This window comes from Bos taurus, chromosome 26, assembly GCF_002263795.3.
Source record: "Bos taurus isolate L1 Dominette 01449 registration number 42190680 breed Hereford chromosome 26, ARS-UCD2.0, whole genome shotgun sequence".
In the NCBI taxonomy this organism is placed as follows: Eukaryota; Metazoa; Chordata; class Mammalia; order Artiodactyla; family Bovidae; genus Bos; species Bos taurus.
Genome location: NC_037353.1, coordinates 11,601,457 through 11,622,752, shown reverse-complemented (window position 1 = coordinate 11,622,752; position 21,296 = coordinate 11,601,457). Strand labels below are relative to the sequence as shown.

Sequence of the window (21,296 nt, the reverse complement as noted above, 5' to 3'; positions counted from 1 at the left end):
GTGTGGTTCTAAGGAAGGACAGGCCACCCCTGGTTTTCACAAACCCAGAGCCATTCCCACGGGGAGAGGAAGACCCACCTTTTAAAAGAAACAGTCTGATGGTCTGGCCAGAAGTCAGCGGTCACAGTACATATCTTCATCTCGTGTGATGCTGAGTGCTGTTAAAGGTGGACCCATTAAGTCTTTCCAAACAAAAGCAATTAACCCCACTAGATGGACTGTATGTCCAGAAGTCCAGCCTATTCCTCTCTGTACAGCATAGTCTGGGGGGCGGCTCATGGGCTGTTGGTCATTCAGTAATGTTTATTGACAGGAGTCTTTCTGATGTATCAGCATGTGGGACCGGAAGATGATGAGCCTTTCCCCTCATTGTCAGTAACCCCTACATAATCACATTAGGCAGGTCAATTTTTCATGGAATCCAGAGGAGGACAACAATGCCATTTCACTGTAGACCCAGAAATTTGACTCATTTCACAGGGAGGCCAGTGGTGTTGCTCAGTCCTCAAATAGATTTCCTCCCACAGACTAGGGATGAAACCAAAGACATCCAACAGGTACAACAGAGGGGAGATCATGACAATTAAGCAAAATACAAGCAGTAACCTCATTCTGAGATAATGTCCTGGTCTGCAAACAGTTCAGAAAACAAGCTTTCAACAATACAAGAATGTGCCTAAAATCATGTATACGATGGCCACCTAGTTTTACTTCCAATGTCTGCACCACAGCTACTCCATTTTGACTTTCAAATACATCCATATCCTCAAAGGCCAAAGAAGATATACAAGGCACATCCAAAAAGATCACAGGAGGTTAAAGTTCCAGAGAGCACAGGTAGGTTATTTATATCTCAAAGGGACAAGAGAAATACCAGTTCCTTCTAGAAAGCTAGCTTAACCTATTACAAGACTCACTACAATAGCAGTCATTAGAGACCATTGTTCTCCAGATCTCTTGGCAGCCTCCAGTTAGCAAGGACAGCCACCCTGGAGCCCCACATACTAGCGGACAGCCACCCCGGGATTTCCCATAACTTTCGGCTTGACCTATGGAACTTTGGGGCCCCATGTGTTAGTGGATGACCCCCACAACTTTCCCCTCCCTATGCTGTGTTTCCTGCCACATCCACGCTCACGAGGGTTTCCTCCGTCTCCTGGCTGCTCCAACAGTAGTTGGGCTGCACCCTGTAGGGCTGTGCTTGCCCATCAGAACGAGCCCAGAGTCAGCAACAGACACCAGTGATTTAATAGAGGGGGAACTTAACTTCTGAAGCAAGGTCCTGGAATGATACCCGACTGTGTGCAGCAGACAGCAGGATCTGGCAGCTGTCCTCATTCCTGGGGGGAGGGGAGATAACCAGTTAGTGAGGAGTTGAGGGCAGGCAGGCTTATTAGTTACCAGGGAAACCAGCAGAGGGGCACGCCCCTCACTGTCTCTTTGATGAGAACAATCACCATCTGGGGCCTGGGGCAAGCAGAAAGGAAGGTCAGTTGTGTGCATAGGGTACAGGTGAAGCAGGCACTGGACAGAGGGGGGATGCACAGAGAACAAGAGAACAGCCATCCTGAGTGTCCTAAACATAGAAGCTTCCTTTAAAAAACTACAAATAGAACAGCCATATGATCCAGCAATTCTACTCTTGGGTAAACATCCAGAAAAATTGAAAACACTAATTCAAAATGATACATGCACCCCAATGTTCCCAGCAGTACTATTTACAATAAATAACCAAGACATGGAAACCCAAATGCTTATCAACAGACAGCTGATTTAAGATGTGAAGTATATATATACACACAATGGAATATTGCTCAGCCATTTAAAAAAATGAAATAATGCAATTTTCAGCAACATGGACCTACAGATTATCATACTAAGTGATGTCAGACAGAGAAAGACAAATATATATTACTTACATGTGGAATCTAAAATGTGATATAAACAAACTTATTTTAAAACAGATACAAACATAAAAAACAAACTTATGGCTACCAAAGGGAATGGGAGGGAAGAGAGGGATAAATTAGGAATATTTGATTAACAGATAAAACTTCTTTATAAAAATAGACTAGCAACAGGATTTACTGTGCAGCACAGGGAACTATATTCAATATCTTGTAATTACCTATAATGGAAAATAAACTTAAAAAACTATGTATATACATAAATTTATATAACTGAATCACTTTGTTACACACTTGAAATTAACACAGTACTGTAAATCAACTCTACTTCAATTTTTTTAAAAAAATTTGAAAAAAAAGACTACTGTTTTGCCTCTTCCTTTAGATGAGGAACCTGTTGGAATGCACACCACAGGCCTGAAAGCCTTGCCGTTGCCCAGTGGAGAGACTGAAGAGAGACAGAAACACCAACAGAGGCATCAACCATTTATTGGACAGGTCGCTTACACATCCAAAACAAAGGTCCTGGAGAGACAGCCCCCTGCGGACGACAGACGACAGACGACAGACGGCACGCAGCACTACGCTTGTTGTTGGGGGGGGCGGGGAGGCGGCGGTGAGCCTACCGTTTATAGGGGGAACTGACGCCGGGTTGGCTCATCAGTTACTAGGGAAACCAGCGCTAGGGCAGGGGGCAAACGTGCAGGCAGTTACTGATTAAGCCGGATAATTAAAAAAACTGGGGAATCATGTGAGTGAGGCAGGGACTGGTCAGGCAGAGCGAGTCCAGAGTGTAGGACAACAGCCATCATGAATGGCCTGACCACACAGTACATAAACTTTCAGGGCCTGTTTCTTGTCCTATTGAAGGGATAAAACAACTTATAAAGTTTCCAAAGGATTCAAACAGAAAAGGGATACAAAGTATCGAGGTGGCCAGAAAGTTCTAGTTTTCCATGTTATGGGAAAACGCAGACGAAATTTTTGGCCAGTCCAATATTTGTCACATTGACTTACTCAAGACGAACATTTATTAAGTTCTACTGTTTTTATTATTATGAAGAACACTAACTTTACATGTGTGGATTTGTGAAGTTCATGATTTGAAATAATCACTTGAATTTCAAAGAAAAGAAAAACTCATGGCAATGGAAGGCCCATGCATCTCTACTCAACAAAACCACATTTGAAAGTGATTATCTATGTCACCTGACCCCTTACCCCTCTACTCCAAAGATTTTTCTGAAACACAGTAACAGTGGAAGCAGAAAGTAAACCCACAAGTGAGATCTGTTTAGAAAGACACCATGAATTGAAAAGGAAGGAAGAAAGGATTCAAGTACAGCGGCAACATTACCCAAAGATTTGCTAGGAAGCAGCAACCAAGCTGGCTTGAAGAAATCTCTGGCCAGATTAAAGGCAAAGTCAGTTAAAAATCACAAACATGAGTCACTAGGATGATGATGCTCTCTAAACATTCCAGCCACAATGGAACAAGAGAAATAGAGCATTTAAGAGAAATTACAGAGTTGTAATGCTATGTTGGGAGTAAAAACTTAGTTCCAATAAAGTCCTGTTTGTTATTTTTTTTCTAGTACAGCATGTTCCCAGAGGCAGTTAAAGGACTGCCGGCACAGCAATCAAAACTTAGGATCCATCTTCTTTTAGGGTTTTACCCACCCTTTCCACACCACACCTAAGAATAAATCTTGGAAGCGGAGGAGATGACAGGTACCCTGGCCTCACAGATTCTCAGCCTTCCACGCCCCGGGTGGAGCCAGCAGTCACTACAGAGAGAATAGACTGAAAGTACCGGGGCCTCGGCATCACGGCCACTGCCGCTGGTACCCACTGAGCTGGGGCAAGAGGCGCCCATAGCTGAGACTCCCAACAGCTTCTCACAGACCTCTCCCCTCTCCTCCCACTGTTTTAATTTATGTGCTGTGTTAGGCAAAAAATTTGAAAATGAAAACAGAGCCTGGGGTCAGAGAAGAACAAATCTAGTATCTTGCACCTGGGGTCTAGATTGCCTTCTGCCACCACTGGAGCGGTGAAGGGAGTCTGCTTAAATATCAGTGTTTTTAACAGTTGCTACCAGTCTTGCATACTTTGTGTTTCCTTGCTCTGAAGCGAAATCCCTATTCACTGTCTAATGGTAAAATGTCTGTCGTTGTTGTTCAGTCGCTATGTTTGACTCTCTGCAACCCCATGGATTGCAGCATGCCAGGCTCCTCTGTCCTTCACAATCTCCCAGAGTTTGCTCAAATTCATGTCCGTTGAGTCAGTGATGCTATCTAACCATCCCATCCTCTGTAGCCCGCTTCTCCTCCTGCCCTCCATCTTTCCCAGCATCAGGATCTTTTCCAGTGAGTCGGTTCTTTGCATCAGGTGGCCAAAATATTGGAGCTCCAGCTTCAGCATCAGTCCTTCCAATGAATATTCAGGATTGATGTCCTTTAGGCTTGACTGATTTGATTTCTTTGCTGCCCAAGGAACTCTAAAGAGTCTTCTCCGGCACCATAATTCAAAAGCACCAATTATTTGGGGCTCGGCCTTCTTTATGAACCAACTCTCACATCCATACATGACTACTGGAAAAACCACAGCTTTGACGATACAGAAATTTGCTCTCTGCTTATTAATGTATTGTCTAGTTTGTCACAGTTTTCCTTCCATGGAGCAAGCATCTTTTAATTTCATGGCTGCAGTCACTGTCCACACTGATTTTGGAGCACGAGAAAATAAAATCTGTCACTGCTTCCACTTTTTCTTCTTCTATTTGCCATAAAGTGTTAGGACTGGATTCCATGATCTTAGTTTTTTGAATGTTGAGTTTTAAATCAGATTTTTCACTCTCCTCTTTCACCCTCATCAAGAGTCTCTTTAGTTCCTCTTTACTTTCCGCTATTAAAGTGGCATCATCTGATATCTGAGGTTATTGATATTTCTCCCAAATGTCTGTGTTTACAACAATGTTGGTTCTGTGACATTCCCCAAATCTGGACTTGATCGCCTCTTACAATGAAGTGAACAGTTCCTCAAAATTCCTTTGAAATGTTATTGCTGGTTTCCTGTTCTGATCGCTGTCACGTTAATGCAAGCCCTAATGAGCTCAGGCCGGAAACTTGCCAGCTGCTCCTAATAAACTCGCCAGCCTCTGGACTGCCATGCACAATCCCACAAGAATAATCTCTCCAACCTGTACCTGTGGGAGATCCTCTTCATACACACTCCCAGTCTCCTTGGCTGACTCTTCTCACCTACTACCTTCCAAGTCCCCCTAGTGTCTTCAGTTTTGGAGATCATCTTTCTGGCCACACATCCTTACCCTTTGGACTCTGGTCATTATACCTGCCAACCCCTTGTCTGTGGCTAGCTCCTACCTCCTGCTTCCATTTCTCCATCAAACCACAATTCTACCACTTTCAGAACTTTACCTGGGACTCATCTTTAATCACAAGTGAACGTCCTCTTTTCTGTACCTTAAACTGGGGTCTAAGTGCCTCAGAACTCTAAGAGGGATCAGGAAGACCATGCATTTGCTCCAATAGCTCTCAAAGTGTGCTTGCAAATGTCTGCAGCAGAATTAGCATTGGTTAAATGAGACCTCACCTCACAGACCTACCTACTACATCAAAATCTTTAAGAAAAAAACACCCCAAATGTATATTTTAAACAATCTACTCAAGCCATATGCCCATTCAATGTGAGACCCATAGATTTTGCCAAACTCATTTGATAGATAATGACTCCTGTTCACTGGGTGTGGACAGTCTGCCAGGCATGTTACATGCATTAACTTATTCAATCCTCACAATATCCTTATGAGATGAGTATTATTCTTTTTACTATTATTTCATCCTTTTTAAGGATAAGGAAACCAAATCTTCTTCTCAGAGTTAATTAATTCACATAAAATCATACTGAAAGTGGCAGAGACAGGACTCAAACCCAGAGAAATATACTCCCAGATTCAGAGACCCAAAGAAATATACTCATAGAGACTGCAGAATGACAGCCTGGCCAGGTCACTTTTAGAAGTTTACATTCCATTCTAATCCTCTGTTACAAGAGTAGCAGACATATCTGCATTCAGCCAGGGGAGCAAGAAAGTGAGAGCTCCCGATGGGTTCATGTAGGCACTGGGCCTGGATGACTCAGAAAGAAAGCAGAGTGTCAATATTTCGTTAACAACAGAACCTTTTGATCTTGTTCATTTCAAGATCTTGCCTCTACTTCCCACCTCCCTGGCTTGGTAGGAATAGTCTCAGAGACTAAATAAATGATAAAACACCCTACCCAGCCCAGCAAGTGTTTTCATCATGTCTGGTGGAAAGTGTTTTTGTGGTGATGAACAGTTTCATTACCTCTTCAATAAGGCCCCTTTTTAGTAATTGCTTTTGAGAAAATTGCAGTCTGGGGTTCATCTCAAGCACCACTCAGAGACATGAGCAAAGTCTCCCAAGTACAATTCAGATGGTTCTAAGGAAAGCAGTCTTTCTGATGATACAAAGCCCCTTTGAAAATTACTTAACTTCACAAGTGTTCTCCAAGGACTTTGTTTTCATCTCAATCTACCCTTCCTTGTGTCTCATAAATACTTACAAAAAATCAGACAAAACAAAGGTAATTTCGTGGTTGTTTCACTAATTTAGTGGGTGGATACAGAGATACCAGATAATTAATTTGTGTTCACTAACACAAATGGTTCAAGTTAAAATGCTAAACACTGTTGCCTACAATGGATTAAAGGCTTCCCTGGTGGCTGGGTCGGGAAGATCCTCTGGAGAAGGAAATGGCAACCCACTCCAGTATTCTAGCTTGGGAAATCCCATGAACAGAAGAGCCTGGCAGTCTACAGTCCATGGGGTCACAAAGAGTCAGACACAACTTAGTGACTGAACACCACCACCACCACCACAATGAATTAAAACCCCAAAACACATCTAGATTCATTTGGTAGGGCTTCAGGGCTCATTGAGACTAATTTTTATTTGAAGGAAAGCAAAAATGAATCTTCATGTCCCTGTGGAACTCTCCTTTGCCTGCAAAAACTAGAAGCACCTAACACACTCCCTGGACCCAAGCATTGCCAACACAAGGTACGCAGGGTGGCGTGGGGCATTGCCCTGGAGAAGAACTTTGGATCTGGGGAGGAAATGAGCCCAAATTATAACAGCTTATTTCATCTTGACATTTCTGAGTTTCAGCTTGTGTTAAGACTTTCCCGCCGCATATACTATGATCCCTTTTGTGAATTTCACTTCCTCTGCTATTTCTTAAAAGCCAGTGGGTTTGGGCTTCATATTTCTACACACAGGCCTCTTCAGAAATTTCTTCTGTTCCTAGAACATTATTTGGGAAGATCCCCTGGAGAAGGGAAAGGCTACCCACTCCAGTATTCTGGCCTGGAGAATTCCATGGACTGTATAGTCCATGGGGTCGCAGAGTCAGACATGACTGAGCAACTTTCACTTCACTTAGAACATTAATTACTCCAAGTTGATGATGCCTAAATCTTTATTTCCAGCAAAATCTTTGTCTCCTGAGATTCAGATCCAAAAATCTAGATGCTTCATGGGCATGCCTGAATATCTCACAGGCCCTCATATTTCCACATCCAGTCCTGAACTATGCTTCCCCCTGATTATTGTAATCACCCAAGCCAGGCATCTGGGCATGACAAGAACCCCTTCCCTTTCCCTATCAACCAATCAACCTGCCAGACACACACCTGTCTCCAGAGTCTTTCTCGGAGGGACTTTCCTCCCCTTCCTTTCCAACATGTTAGCCCATCTCAGCTCAAGATTCATCCTGCCATAACTGACTTCATCAACTTTCTGCCTGATCACACTGTTAATAGTTTCCTTATCCTTCAGATCATCCTCTTTCACATGGCCCTAGACTTAGAGAAGTTTCTCTTTTATAACACATATAATTTATAGACTTATAATTATAGGCTTCCCTGGTGGCTCAGAGGATAAAGCATCTGCCTGCGAAGCAGGAGGCCTGGGTTCAATCCCTGGGTTGGGAAGATCCCGTGGAGAAGGAAATGGCAACCCACTCCAGTATTCTTGCCTGGAGAATCCCATGGACAGAGGAGCCTGGCAGGCTACAGTCCACAGGGTCACAAAGAGTGGACATGACTGAGCGACTTCACACACACACACAATTTATAGACATTCAGTTCAACTCATGTGCTCAGTTATGTCTAACTCTTTGCCACTGTAGCTCACCAGGCTCCTTTGTCCATGGGATTTTCCAGGTGAGAGTTTGGAATGGAACGTGTTGCCATTTCCTCCTCCAGAGGATCTTCCTGACCCAGGAATCAAACCCACATCTTCTTTGCCTCCTGGATTGGCAGGCAGATTCTTCACCACTGTGCCACCTGGGAAGCCAACAATTTATATATTATATATAACTAAGCTATATGAACGAGAAGGCAATGGCACCCCACTCCAGTACTCTTGCCTGGAAATTCCCATGGACGAAGAGCCTGGTAGGCAGCAGTCCATGAGGTCGCTAGGAGTCGGACAGACTGAGCGACTTCACTTTCACTTTCACTTTTCCCTTTCATGCATTGGAGAAGGAAATGGTAACCCACTCCAGTGTTCTTGCCTGGAGAATCCCAGGGACAGAGGAGCCTAGTGGGCTGCCGTCTGTGGGATCGCACAGAGTCAGACACGACTGAAGCGACTTAGCAGCAGCAAGCTATATGAAATAGCAAGAAATTAGGATCATACCAAATAAATGGATTGAGAAGTGTGGCAGATTGAATTATTGGTCCCAATTCTGTACCCATGTGTTATATGGCTTTGCAATCCTCCACTACAAGCAGGGTGTAATCCTCACCTTTTGATTTGCAGCTCAGCCACAGGATCTGTGCCTCTGAGTAAATGAGGGTAGAAGTAAGACGACAACTCACCTTGCTACCCTTTACAAGAATATTTAGAATCTTTCATTTTATTATTAGAAAATTTTATCATTTCAAATTAATATCTGGGGGGGAGGAGGGGAATAAAAAGAAGAAAGAGACTGTAATTAACACCAAAGAAACCATTATTGGTTGTGGAAATTCAAGCATCAAGTAGTGTTTTTTTCCTCCAGTATTCCCATAGCTACAGAGATCAGTCATTCAGTCATGTCCGACTCTTTGCAACCCCATGAATCGCAACACACCAGGCCTCCCTGTCCATCACCAACTCCCGGAGTTCACTCAGACTCACGTCCATCGAGTCAGCGATGCCATCCAGCCATCTCATCTTCTGTCAGCCCCTTCTTCTCCTGCCCCCAATCCCTCCCAGCATCAGAGTCTTTTCCAATGAGTCAACTCTTCGCATGAGGTGGCCAAAGGACTGGAGTTTCAGCTTTAGCATCATTCCTTCCAAAGAAATCCCAGGGCTGATCTCCTTCAGAATGGACTGATTGGATCTCCTTGCAGTCCAAGGGACTCTCAAGAGTCTTCTCCAACACCACAGTTCAAAAGCATCAATTCTTCGGCGCTCAGCCTTCTTCACAGTCCAACTCTCACACTCATAGCTACAATTATCTGCAAATTGATCCTACTCAACACAAAAGCTACGGAATCCAGGAATCCCTATCTTGCTCTATGCTCTAGACAATAGAAAAAAGAGAAAAGTAGATAGTGGCAAGAGGTTGGAGGATAGAGAACAAAAGAGAAGAAATATAAGAAGCCCGTCCTGAAGGCTGGCCACCACATTGGAAAAGGTAAATGTCTTCTTGTGAGTCTTAAGGGTGGGCTCTTTTCTATTCTTATTGACTTTCTTTTCTTATACTAACACTGACAACCAGTGTCTTCTGTAGAGTTGGCTTCTGAACGATGAATATCTTGTGTTGTACATTTCAGGCTTCTCTGGAGGGCCCTGTGGAGCCTCCCACTGAAGAGTCCCAAACATGGGAACTTTAATTCTGGTTCAACCTCTTTCATCATTGCTCCAGTGTCTCCCACCAGTGGTCAATATCACAGCCTATGCTGCTGAGGTTCCTACACCCAGAAAGCATCCCTTCTTGCTGAGGACAAAAAAACTTGACCAAACTACCTTCTGTTGTGTCTTCCCAACCCTTGGAAAACTCACGCTTCCTTGATATACCAAGGGTCAGCAAGCAGGCACTCTACTGCCGTCCCATCTCTCAACCCACCTCCTTGTTGCAGGTCTTACTTCCCCTCCTCAGACAGGCAGAGAAACATAAGAGCAAGTTGTCACAATGAGGAACAAGAGTAATCCAGCCTTTCCTTCTTCAAAACACCAACTCTCTTTGCAGATGATCTCTTGGAGTGCACCCCCCCCCCCATTCTGGGGAGGAGAGGGAGAATTTCCCCATATTTCAAAGGACTGTGATGATGCTTTTCCTCACCCCAGGCTTCTTTCACAGACCAGGAAGGCAGTGGTGATTAGAGGTAATGGGGCTGATTTGACTACTTCTTCATTAAAAAACCCCATAAAGCAGAAACCCTATGAAATTTCTGCTTCAACTCTAGGCATTCATTTGCATCTCTGTCTAGAATGTGGGAGTATTTAGTGACTTTAGTTTTCAGTTTGGGCCCTCTTTGAATGACATAGGAGCAGTTTCTTTCAAGTTGAGAATAAATAATATTCAATCAGCTATGTAAAAGAATCAGATCTGATTTAGACTAAGACTTTCTGTGTACCTTATCTTCTCTTTCTCCTTCTATGACATTTTACAATGTTTCTTTGACATTTGGACAAGGGATTTCAAGTCTACCTGAGAGCCTTCTTTGGTGACTGAAGTTATCAAGGAAGGTACATTGTATCTCAGATAATCTCAGATAGCAAATTATGTGATTCTCCCTGGCTACTTGGAAAACTGTAGTGATCACTGCAGGACCAGTTGTATGCTTTGTGGAAAAGTGAGTCTTGATCAACTAGCAATGCCTTTTGGGGTACAGGTTGGAGGGAAGAGAACAGTCATATTGACTATTTGCTGGCCATGATATATATGCTTCTTATATTACAAGGGAAATTTCCTTGCTTAGTTTATCTTTTTTCCTTTGTAAAAAGGATTTTCTAAAATTTCAGGGCCAGCATTATGTGAGTTATTTGTACTGGATAGTTCCTGTCCCTGATTCTGTGCCCACCAGCATCTATAGTTTTTTACCTCCAAATTTTTACCCAAAAATTCCTTTAACTTTTATTTCAAACAGAATTACACTTTCAGCGTACCTTCAGGCTGAATGCTTAGATCCAAATAAAATTCAATCAAGTCACAAAGAGTGTCTAATATGATGTTCCAATTATCTTGCACAAGATTGTCAATTATGAGGTCTATGAATAATTCCTCCTCATCGAAAGCTTTATTTCACCTTGACTTCAGTCTGGAGTTCCTTTCAACCTATCTCTGAGTTCCTCTTAAAGGGAATGTTACCATATAAATATAAGCCCCAGAAAGCAAAAAATTTGTAAGACTTCCCCTTAAAGTGTTGAAGAAGATACAGGTTTCACTATAATAGGTTTTAAGCACTCCAGTATTAGAGCTAAGTGGGCAAAATAATGTGACATCAATTTCCAAAGTGCTTCAGAATTAGGGAAATACTACTTCTCAACCTCTTGTCCTCAGAATCAGACAGCAACCTTGCTGTCTTTTCCCTCCATGTGATAGCTAGTTCCCTTAGCAACCTAAAGATGTTAAACAATATTTTCCTTCCTGCCATGCACTTCTTTTCTTCTCACATCTTTCCTAGTGGAGAGAGTCTTTGATATGAGAGGGTGAAGAGAAAACTATGGGGATGAGTAGAGTAACTCAGCTAAATTAAACATGGAGAACCCATCAAGAGTTGCACTAGTCTCTGTGAAGACTCTGAATGCCTAAAGCTTACTCTTTCAACAGACATAGCCGTATACCCACCCTTCCAGGAGACAGCCAATGATTATCATGACACTGAGAACCACCTCTAAGATGGAGTCTAGACATCAGAGTTGGGAGGGAGAGAGGAATTTGTGCAGAAATATTAAAAAAAAAAGGAGGAAAACCTACAGAAGGACAGACAAAAGATGGGAATCAGTAGAAGAAGGGACTCCCAATCAGCGAAAGTGGCAGATTCTGTAACTTGGCAACCTTATGAGAAAGAAAGTGGGACAGGGGACAGCCACACGTTTTGCACCATCCTTCAGACTATGTTGTCAACAGGTGGTAGTATGAGTCTTTTCTTTCAGTTAACCACTTGTACCTGTTTATTCTTCTAGATGTTATAGGCATAACCAAGAGGTAACACAAGGGATTATCATGCTAGGTTCTCTGAGGCCTAAAGGTGACTTTGAAGTAAAAAAAACTGATAAACTCAAAGCTCAATTAAATAGAGATGAGAGATCAGAAGGGGTGCTCTTATGCCCTCTGCTGATAGCAGAGCCATCAGGGATAAGGCAGGCTCCTCTTCTCTCCTGGTAAGAATTCAACCAATGAAGAGCCATGGATTCTTTGTTTTCCACAGCCTCTTCACTTCTTTCTCCCCTCTGTAGAAGAGTTCCCCTTCCTTTGCCTGAGGGGGACTTATCATGGTTGCAGGCCCTGAATTTCAATTCTCTGCTGATCCCAAAAAAACCAATCTTTGCTGCAGAAATATCTGGTAGGCTATTTGTTTTAGGTCAACAGAAGGTACACCCTGAATGGGTTCCACTTGGCTTGGCTCTAGGTTCCATTTACCATAGAAACAGATCAGCATCTTTAACATTCCCCCACCGACCTACCCACAGGTAAGGCCACAGTGAGATCATAAACCCTCCCTCTCATGCCATCCCCTTACTCTGCCATCTTCTTCTTGCCTTAGTTCAGTTCAGTTCAGTCACTCAGTCGTGTCTGACTCTTTGTGACCCCATCGACTGCAGTACGCCAGGCCTCCCTGACCATCACCAACTCCTGGATCTTACTCAATCTCATGTTCATTGAGTCGGTGATGCCATCCAACAATCACATCATCTGTCGTCCCCTTCTCCTCCCACCTTCAATCTTTCCCAAAATCAGGGTCTTTTCCAATGAGTCAGTTCTTCACATCAGGTGGCCAAAGTATTGGAGTTTCAGCTTCACCATCAGTCCTTCCAATGAACACCCAGGACTGATCTCCTTTAGGATGGACTGGCTGGATCTCCTTGCGGTCCAAGCAATTCTCAAGAGTCTTCTCCAACACCATAGTTCAAAAGCATCAATTCTTCAGCATCAGCTTTCTTTATAGTCCAACTCTCACATCCATACAGGACTACTGGAAAAACCATAACTTTGACTAGATGGACCTTTATTGGCAAAGTAATGTCTCTACTTTTTAATATGCTGTCTAGATTGGTCATAGCTTTCCTTCCAAGGAGTAAGCGTCTTTTACTTTCATGGCTGCAGTCACCATCTGCAGTGATTTTGGAGCCCAAGAAAATACAGTCTGTCACTGTTTCCATTCTTTCCCCATCTATTTGCCATGAAGTGATGGGATTGGATGCCATGATCTTAGTTTTCTGAATGTTGAGCTTTAAGCCAACTTTTCATTCTTCTCTTTTACTTTCTTCAAGAGGTTCTTTAGTTCTTATTCGCTTTCTGCCATAAAGGTGGTGTCATCTGCATATCTGAAGTTATTGATGTTTCTCCCAGCAATCTTGATTCCAGCTTGTGTTTCATCCAGCCTGCATTTCACATGATGGACTCTGCATATAAGTTAAGTAAGCACAGTGACAATACACAGCCTTAACATACTCCTTTCCCGATTTGGAAACAGTCTGTTGTTCCATGTCCAGTTCTAACTGTTGCTTCCTGACCTGCATACAGATTTCTCAAAAGGCAGATCAGGTGGTCTGGTATTCCCATTTCTTTAAGAACTTTCCACAGTTTATTGTGATCCACACAAAGGCTTTGGCATAGTCAATAAAGCAGAACTAGATGTTTTTCTGGGACTCTTCTTGCTTTTTTGATGATTCAGCGGATGTTGGCAATTTGATTTCTGGTTCCTCTGCCTTTTCTAAATCCAGTTTGAACATCTGGAAGTTCACAGTTCACGCACTGTTGAAACCTGGCTTGGGGAATTTTGAGCATTTCTTTGCTAGCATGTGAGATGAGTGCAATTGTGCGGTAGTTTGAGTATTCTTTGGCATTGCCTTTCTTTGGGATTGGAATGAAAACTGACTTTTGCCAGTCCTGTGGTCACTGCTGAGTTTTCCAAATTTGCTGGCATATTCAATGCAGCACTTTCACAGCATCATCTTTTAGGATTTGAAATAGTTCAACTGGAATTCCATCACCTCCACTGGCCTTGTTTGTAGTGATGCTACCTAAGGCCCACTTGACTTCACATTCCAGGATGTCTGACTCTAGGTGAGTGATCACACCATCCTGGTTATCTGGGCCATTAAGATCTTTTTTGTATAGTTCTTCTGTGTATTCTTGCCATCTCTTCTTAATATCTTCTGCTTCTGTTAGGTCCATACCATTTCTGTCCTTTATTGTGCCCATCTTTGCATAAAATGTCCCCTTGGTATCTCTAATTTTCTTGACGAGATCTCTAGTTTTTCCCATTCTATTATTTTCCTCTATTCCTTTGCACTGAGGAAGGCTTTCTTATCTGTCTTGCTATTCTTTGGAACTCTGCATTCAAATAGGTATATCTTTCCTTTTCTCCTTTGCCTTTAACCTTTCTTCTTTTCTCAGCTATTTGTAAGGCCTCCTCAACCATTTTGCCTTTTTGCATTTCTTTTTCTTGGGGATGGTCTTGATCACTGCCTCTTGTACAACATCATGAACCTCCATCCATAGTTCCTCAGGCACTCTATAAGATCTAGTCCCTTGAATCTATTTGTCACTTCCACTGTATAATTATAAGGGATTTGATGTAGGTCATATGTGAATGGTCTGGTGGTTTTCCCTACTCTCTTCAATTTAAGGCTGAATTTGGCAATAAGGAGTTCATGATCTGAGCCACAGTCAGCTCCCAATCTTGTTTTTGCTGACTGTATAGAGCTTCTCCATCTTTGGCTGCAAAGAATATAATCAATCTGATTAGAGTCACTTAGGAAGCCTTTTTTAAAAAATTTAAGATTGCACAGAAAACAGATTTATGGTTACCAAAGGGCAAAGGATAAATTAGGTGGTTGGGATTAATATATACACATTACTATATATAAGATAGATAACCAAAGACCTACAGTAGCACAAGGAACTATACACAACATTTTATAATAACCAATAAGGGGAAAGAATATATATATGTGTGTGTATAAATATATTTAAATTTATAAATATTTCATAATAAATTTATAATAAATAAATTTATTTAAATATATATATATCAACCCATCTATCTAATCATAATAATTTGGGTTATGAACAGACTTTGGGATGACCACACCCATCAAGGCCACCACATACCCTCATGATCTGCCCAAAGAAATGAAAATATGGGAGAAATTAACCCCACATCCTCTAACTTTATGGCCTTTCCTAATTCTGCAGCCAAAAGGAGTCACTGTTTCCTAATTAACATTAAGCTATAGATGTGACAGGGGAAGTCCTTTTACAATGTCTGCATATATCAAATCACTATGATAAATGACATACACTTTAAATGTCTTATAATTTTGTCAATTATATCTAAACAAAGCCAAAAAAATAGACTATTAAGATGCAAAATAAGTTAAAGTTCAAAATTTATTATCATGAATTATCTGAGGATTCTGTTAAAATGCAGATTCTCCTTGAGAAGGTCTGGGGCCCTGTGAGTCTGCATTTCTAATCGGCTCCCAGGTGATGCTACTGCAGCAGGAGGTCTGCCCACTTTCTGCATTCTAAGCTGCTAAAGTAGACTCTGATACCACCACTTAGGATAAGAAATGGCTGCTCCTCCATCACTAACTAAAGTTACATATTGACAGGAATCAGAGGCCATCAAACCAGAATAATTACTACAAAAATGTAAAAAAAAAAACTCTTGTGGGGAAAAAAAAAAGTCCTTTATGTGTGGTTTCTTTAAAATGTAGACTCAGCCCAAGGTGTTTTTGGGTCCCAGACTGACAGTGAGGGCCTTGGGGGCTATAAAACTTAAGTCAGTTTTCCTGAAACCACACAACTGGGAGAAATGAGCATTTTAAGCATCAACTGACAACCACGCTTCAGCACTTCCTTTTGCTTGGATCTGCACCACGAGCTGCCATTGCAGCATCAATCTGGTGTGATGATGAGAAATCTCTTAGAAATGAGAAATGAGAGAGCTGGGCAGTTCTATTTCCAGTTTTTTAAGGAATCAGGAAGCTTGGGACTGGTGCACTGGGATGACCCAGAGGGATGGTACGGGAAGGGAGGTGGGAGGGGGGTTCAGGATGGGGAACACGTGTATACCCATGGCAGATGCATGTTGCTATATGGCAAAACCAATACAATATTGTAAAGTAAATAAATAAATAAATAAATAAATAAAAAGAAAGAAATAAACCCTAAAAAAAAGAGAGAGAGAGAGAGAGCTGGGGACCAGTGTAGAATTGGGAAATAAAACATCCCCCGAGAGTCAAACTGAAACAGAGATATCCAAAGTCACCTTAAGAAGGCAGAAAGCTTCCTAAACCAACAACACTCAACTCCAGTTGGAGGAATGATCATACCTAAGGAGTCTTAATCATGAGGAGGAGGGGACCACAGAGGCCTGCAAAAAGCCAAGTCACAGACACTAATTTCATCTCTGCTTAACTGAGGGCAAGAAAACCCTAATTCAAGAATGCAGTGCCTCATATAAATGCAGTATCTCTAACCACATGGTGGAGAGGGATACATCAGGCATACAGGATCTGGTTCCACAAAACAGGGGTTGATAAAGTATAGCTCATAGACCAAATCCTGTTTTGTAGATAAAATTTTATTAAATCACAGGCATGTCCATTCACTTACCCATTAACTATGGTTCCTTTTGCATTATAATGGCAAAGTTGTGTAGTCTTGACAAAACCTTTACAGAAAAAGTTTGCCCACCTCTACCATAAAATTTTTCAATCATTTTAATTATATTACTAATTCCTCTTGCTCTGATCTCATGCTAAGCAGACTTCTGATTATAATTTAGCTTTCTAGGCAGTGTACCCACAAAGGAGAGAGTGCCTTGGCCATCTGTTATTTCTAGCTATATTTGCATTCTAGGTTTTTGGAGAAAAAAAATTTTTTTTTACATCAATGTCTTGGGCCTTGGCTAATCTGAATCATCCCCATAAGTGATAATTCCTTTCTAAATTTGCTAAAAAAACAAACAACAACAACAGAAAAAACAACATTTTTAAAGTCTATAAGACTATCTCGATTGTAGTGGATTCGCTTTTCTTCTTGTTAAAATATAATCTTAAATTCTGATCCAGACTTTGGGAGTTAAACGCAAGCAGTGATGTGTGTGTACTAAGGCACCTCAGTCGTGTCTGACTCTGTACGACCCTATTAACTGTAGCCCACCAGGCTCCTCTGTCCATGGAGTTCTCCAGGCAAGAATACTGGAGTGGGTTGCCATGCCCTTCTCCAGGAGATCTTTCCGACCCAAGGGTTGAACCCATATCTCTTACATCTCCTCCATCGGCAGGCAGGTTCTTTACCACTACAACCTCCTGGGAAGTGCAAGCCTGGACCCAATTCCCCATTCCACAAGGAGAGCATTTACTTTGTTTTCCACAGAAGCAAAACTCACCAATCTATTCTGAGGGATAAAAGGAGCCCAGTATCCTAAACCTTTAGCCTCATTCGTTGCTTTGTGATTGAGTTCCATTTCTGGTTCATATAGGCCTTTACCTTATTTTTCAACTTTACCTTGCCTTTTTATCTCTTTTTGTTATATTTGGTTCATATTTTATATTCTCTTATATATTGGAAATGAAAGGGGAGTGTCTTCTTACAAATACGCTATAACAACTTGACCAAAAGTCCCGCTTGCTGACCTCCAATAGGATTCTTTCATTTAGTCTAATTGACTGGATATTTTATTACTCTTCATTCAACCAACATTTGTTGAGTGCATAAAGTGCTCTCCATAAGTACTATGTTCTGCATTGAAAACTCAGGAATGCCATACACATACCTTTGCTGCCCCAGTGAAGTTCACATGTGAGCTGGGTCATTCAGCAATCCAACTCTAACATTGAACAAAACTGCCAAGTGGATGGTTTCCCAACTCAGGTTCATTGGCCATTATGACAAAACTAATTTTTCCCCCTTGTTAAACACTGTGCCTCTTTGCTCTTAGTGAGCCACCCACCCCGTCAAAGTTTACTTGTCTCCGAGGTTATTCTCCTTTCTGAATGTTCTAAATACATATCTCTTCTACAACACCTTAGATAACATATCCACAGATTAATGTCTGGGTTAATCCACAAAAAAATCAGCAATCCTGAAGTTTTAAGTTTTCTGCAGCTTGCTGAGGAGGATATTTATAATATATTTGCATTTTCTGCTCATTTATTACATTCTGCAAAGCTGAGAAAGCAACAGGCCTCTGTCTCACGATACAGCTTCCTTGAGCAACATAGGGGGTGAGTGCACTTCCTGCTGGATGCACTAGGCTCTTCCTGTATACACGCATCTGCTTCACACATAATCAGTCGTATGATCTTCACTCCCAGCTCAAGAAACCCACAGAAACGTCTGTGCAGCTCACCACTGAGTTTAACACATTGTTCGTCATCTGTATACCCCCCAACCGTGGTTGCAAAACTGCAGTCGTGTTTTCAGTGCACTGAGATGGCCATTTAATTTATGGCATAGCTCAGAACACTCAACAGTAAACATCTTAATTGAAAAAAACCAAAGAAGCCTGGTGAGCCCGTAATGGAAACATAGCTGAATCAAATATGACCCCCTCTAAGATTTTCCTATGTAAAATAATGAAAACCCCTTAGTTATTAATTCTGACCTTAAAAATCAGAATGTATGAAATTGCCTTTCACCACATGTTTTTATAGATATGAATAAGGACCACACTATGTATATTTTAAATTCACCTTAATGCCATCTAGTGGTCATTGAGAAATTTGTGTCTCAAAATTGGTAACGACTTTAAAAATTAAAAAACTATTAATAACAATACTGCTGCTGTTGAAGAGACTTAATGAACACCTGAAGTATTCCGGGGCTGTGTTCAGCTCTGTATGTGCTGTCTCTCATTTTCTCTTTACAATAACTTTAGTTGGTACTATAGCTCATTATGGGCTCCCCAGGTGTCACTGGTGGTAAAGAACCAGCCTGACAATTCAGGAAACACAAAAGATGAGGATTCTATCCATGGGTCTGGAAGATCCCCTGGAGGAAGGCATGACAACCCACTGCAGTATTCTTGCCTGGAGAATCCCATGGACAGAGGAGCCCGGTGGGCTACAGTCCATGGAGTCACAAAGAGAGATACGACTGAGTGATTTGGCATAGCTCTTTATACGGATGAAGGAACTACAGCACAGGAGTATTAAATAAGCCATATTCATAGATACAGTAAATGCCTAGCTGGAATGCAAAGCCAAGTAGTTTGCTTTCATACTCAGGCAGAAGGCTGTACTATTATTAAACCTCAGGTCTGACTTAAGAATCGGGTTGATAGACTAACACACACTCTCTTTGCTAATGTGTCTGAAGGAAGGCACAACCCTCACCTTTCCACTCCACATCCAGCTTCCATCATGGTCCCATTCTGGGGCTTCTCCTTCAAACACAATTTCAGTGGCATGGGGATATTTACACATTTGGAATTGACATCTGGCATCTAAAATGTGATGGATCCACTTGTTCATGCAACAAATAGGTACTGAGTTCTGATGTGCTATACTCTGCTCTAGGTGCTCAGATAGCAACAGGGAGCCAGATAGAGCCTCAAGTGCAGCAGAAGGATGGGTGGGCAGAAATCACGTGGAGATACAATCACATCACAGAAAGGGCTCCCTGAAAAAAGACAGGGTGCTGGCAGGGTGCTTTTAATAGAACGACCTTCCTGAGGGACCGGAGTGGAGAGTGAGAAGAGAAGCATGGGAAGGCCTGCCTGACAGAATGACCTTTAAGCAGGTCCAGAGTCAGTGGGAGGGGGAGTTGAGACAGGTGTAGGGAGACAGAACAGGAGCGGCAAGCAGAGCGCTCCTAGCCTTACACACACTCAGGGCAAGATCACCAGGAAGTCCACGTGCAATCCAGGTGCTCTCCATTCTTTGGCCATAAATGGAAGTTGCATAAAAGGCCATAATTAAATCATATCTTTTTCATACTTTGAACAAATCACTTTTACTGAAAGTACTAAAATTGCTTGATATTGAAACTGCTTTAGGTGCCCAAACATAATGGTGACTGCTAATTAAAGTTTCCATTGGTACTTATGAATAATTCAAATGTCTCTTAAATGAGATTTTTTACTTTGGTTTGAGATGATGAAAATAACTCTTATGACAGAGAATATGAATAACACAGAAAGAATAGCAAAAAAAAAAAAAAAATAGAAGGGAAAAAAGCTGATATCCATATCTTGTAACCCTGAGACAATCTTAACATTTTGGAATGGTCCTCCCAGTCTTTTTTCTATGGATATTTTACAAACATTAGATTTTGTGAACAAGTTTTAACTTAATTTATTCATTTAACACGGTAATATTTTTACTTGTTAATTAAAAAAAAAAACAATCCTTGCTAACATTTTAACAGCTAGATGATATGTTATTATGCAGATGTATCCCAGTTTCTGTAGCTCATTTTCCAGTTTTTGGAAAATGTATAGTGTTTCCAATGTAACAAATAATAGTATATGAATAATAAATGGCATATAACAATAATACATTTAAATTACTGCACTGTATAAAATTTATTTCTTTAAAACATGGTTAATTCCCCAGAATACAACTCAGTATATAGTAGACATTATTATCAAGTCATTAATAAGAATAAGACAGCTTACTTGTATGTCTGAAGAGAAGTTAGGAAAGAAAAGCAAATTACAAAAGCAAAATCACTGCTCAGGAACATTGACTTCCAATCCATGTTCCCTCTGCCACCACTTCTTTCTAGAACTATTAGCTGATTCTACCTCAATCTGAAGACAAGCTGCAGTAAAAGTTAATAGGTATTTTTGCCATGTTGGAGAATCCTAGCAAGCCATCCTAAAGTCCCATTTGTGAAATTATGTGTCACATTAACACATTTTATGGGCTTAATCTTGTGCTGCCGAATTGAATAATTTAATATTTGTGACCTTAGCTTGACTCAAAAAATAACACACTCACACACACACATACATACAGAGGAGTTGTAAGTGATTACATCTTAGCTTTCTATGTTCTGAACATGCCCTGGTGCTTTTCAAGCTGATATTTAGTACCATTTATATGAGCTAAGAGTGGAGAAGGAAATGGCAACCCACTCCAGTGTTCTTGCCTGGAGAATCCCACGGAC

The 21,296-nt window shown here is 41.5% G+C and overlaps 2 long non-coding RNA genes and 1 other non-coding gene across 5 annotated transcripts in view; 2 read left to right on the top strand and 1 right to left on the bottom strand.

Annotated features, from left to right (window-relative positions):
• Nucleotides 1-2,941, bottom strand: part of LOC132343937 (uncharacterized) — a 154,960-nt gene extending 152,019 nt beyond the window's left edge. For both annotated transcript variants that reach the window (XR_009492960.1, XR_009492959.1), the window contains exons 1-2: nucleotides 2,415-2,941; nucleotides 79-1,340 (exon numbers count right to left, since the gene is read on the bottom strand). This is a non-coding gene — a long non-coding RNA (uncharacterized lncRNA). The remainder of the gene's footprint in view (nucleotides 1-78; nucleotides 1,341-2,414) is intronic.
• Nucleotides 1,309-3,410, top strand: LOC132343938 (uncharacterized). 2 transcript variants are annotated; one of them, XR_009492962.1, is made up of 2 exons: nucleotides 1,309-1,488; nucleotides 2,293-3,410. It is a non-coding gene; the product is annotated as an uncharacterized lncRNA (long non-coding RNA). The 2 variants fall into 2 exon arrangements; XR_009492961.1 differs by lacking the exon at nucleotides 1,309-1,488 and adding an exon at nucleotides 1,495-1,646.
• Nucleotides 3,411-7,869: 4,459 nt separating this feature from the next.
• On the top strand, nucleotides 7,870-7,941 carry TRNAR-GCG (transfer RNA arginine (anticodon GCG)). Its single transcript has one exon. It is a non-coding gene; the product is annotated as a tRNA-Arg (tRNA).
• The last annotated feature ends 13,355 nt before the right edge of the window (nucleotides 7,942-21,296 follow it).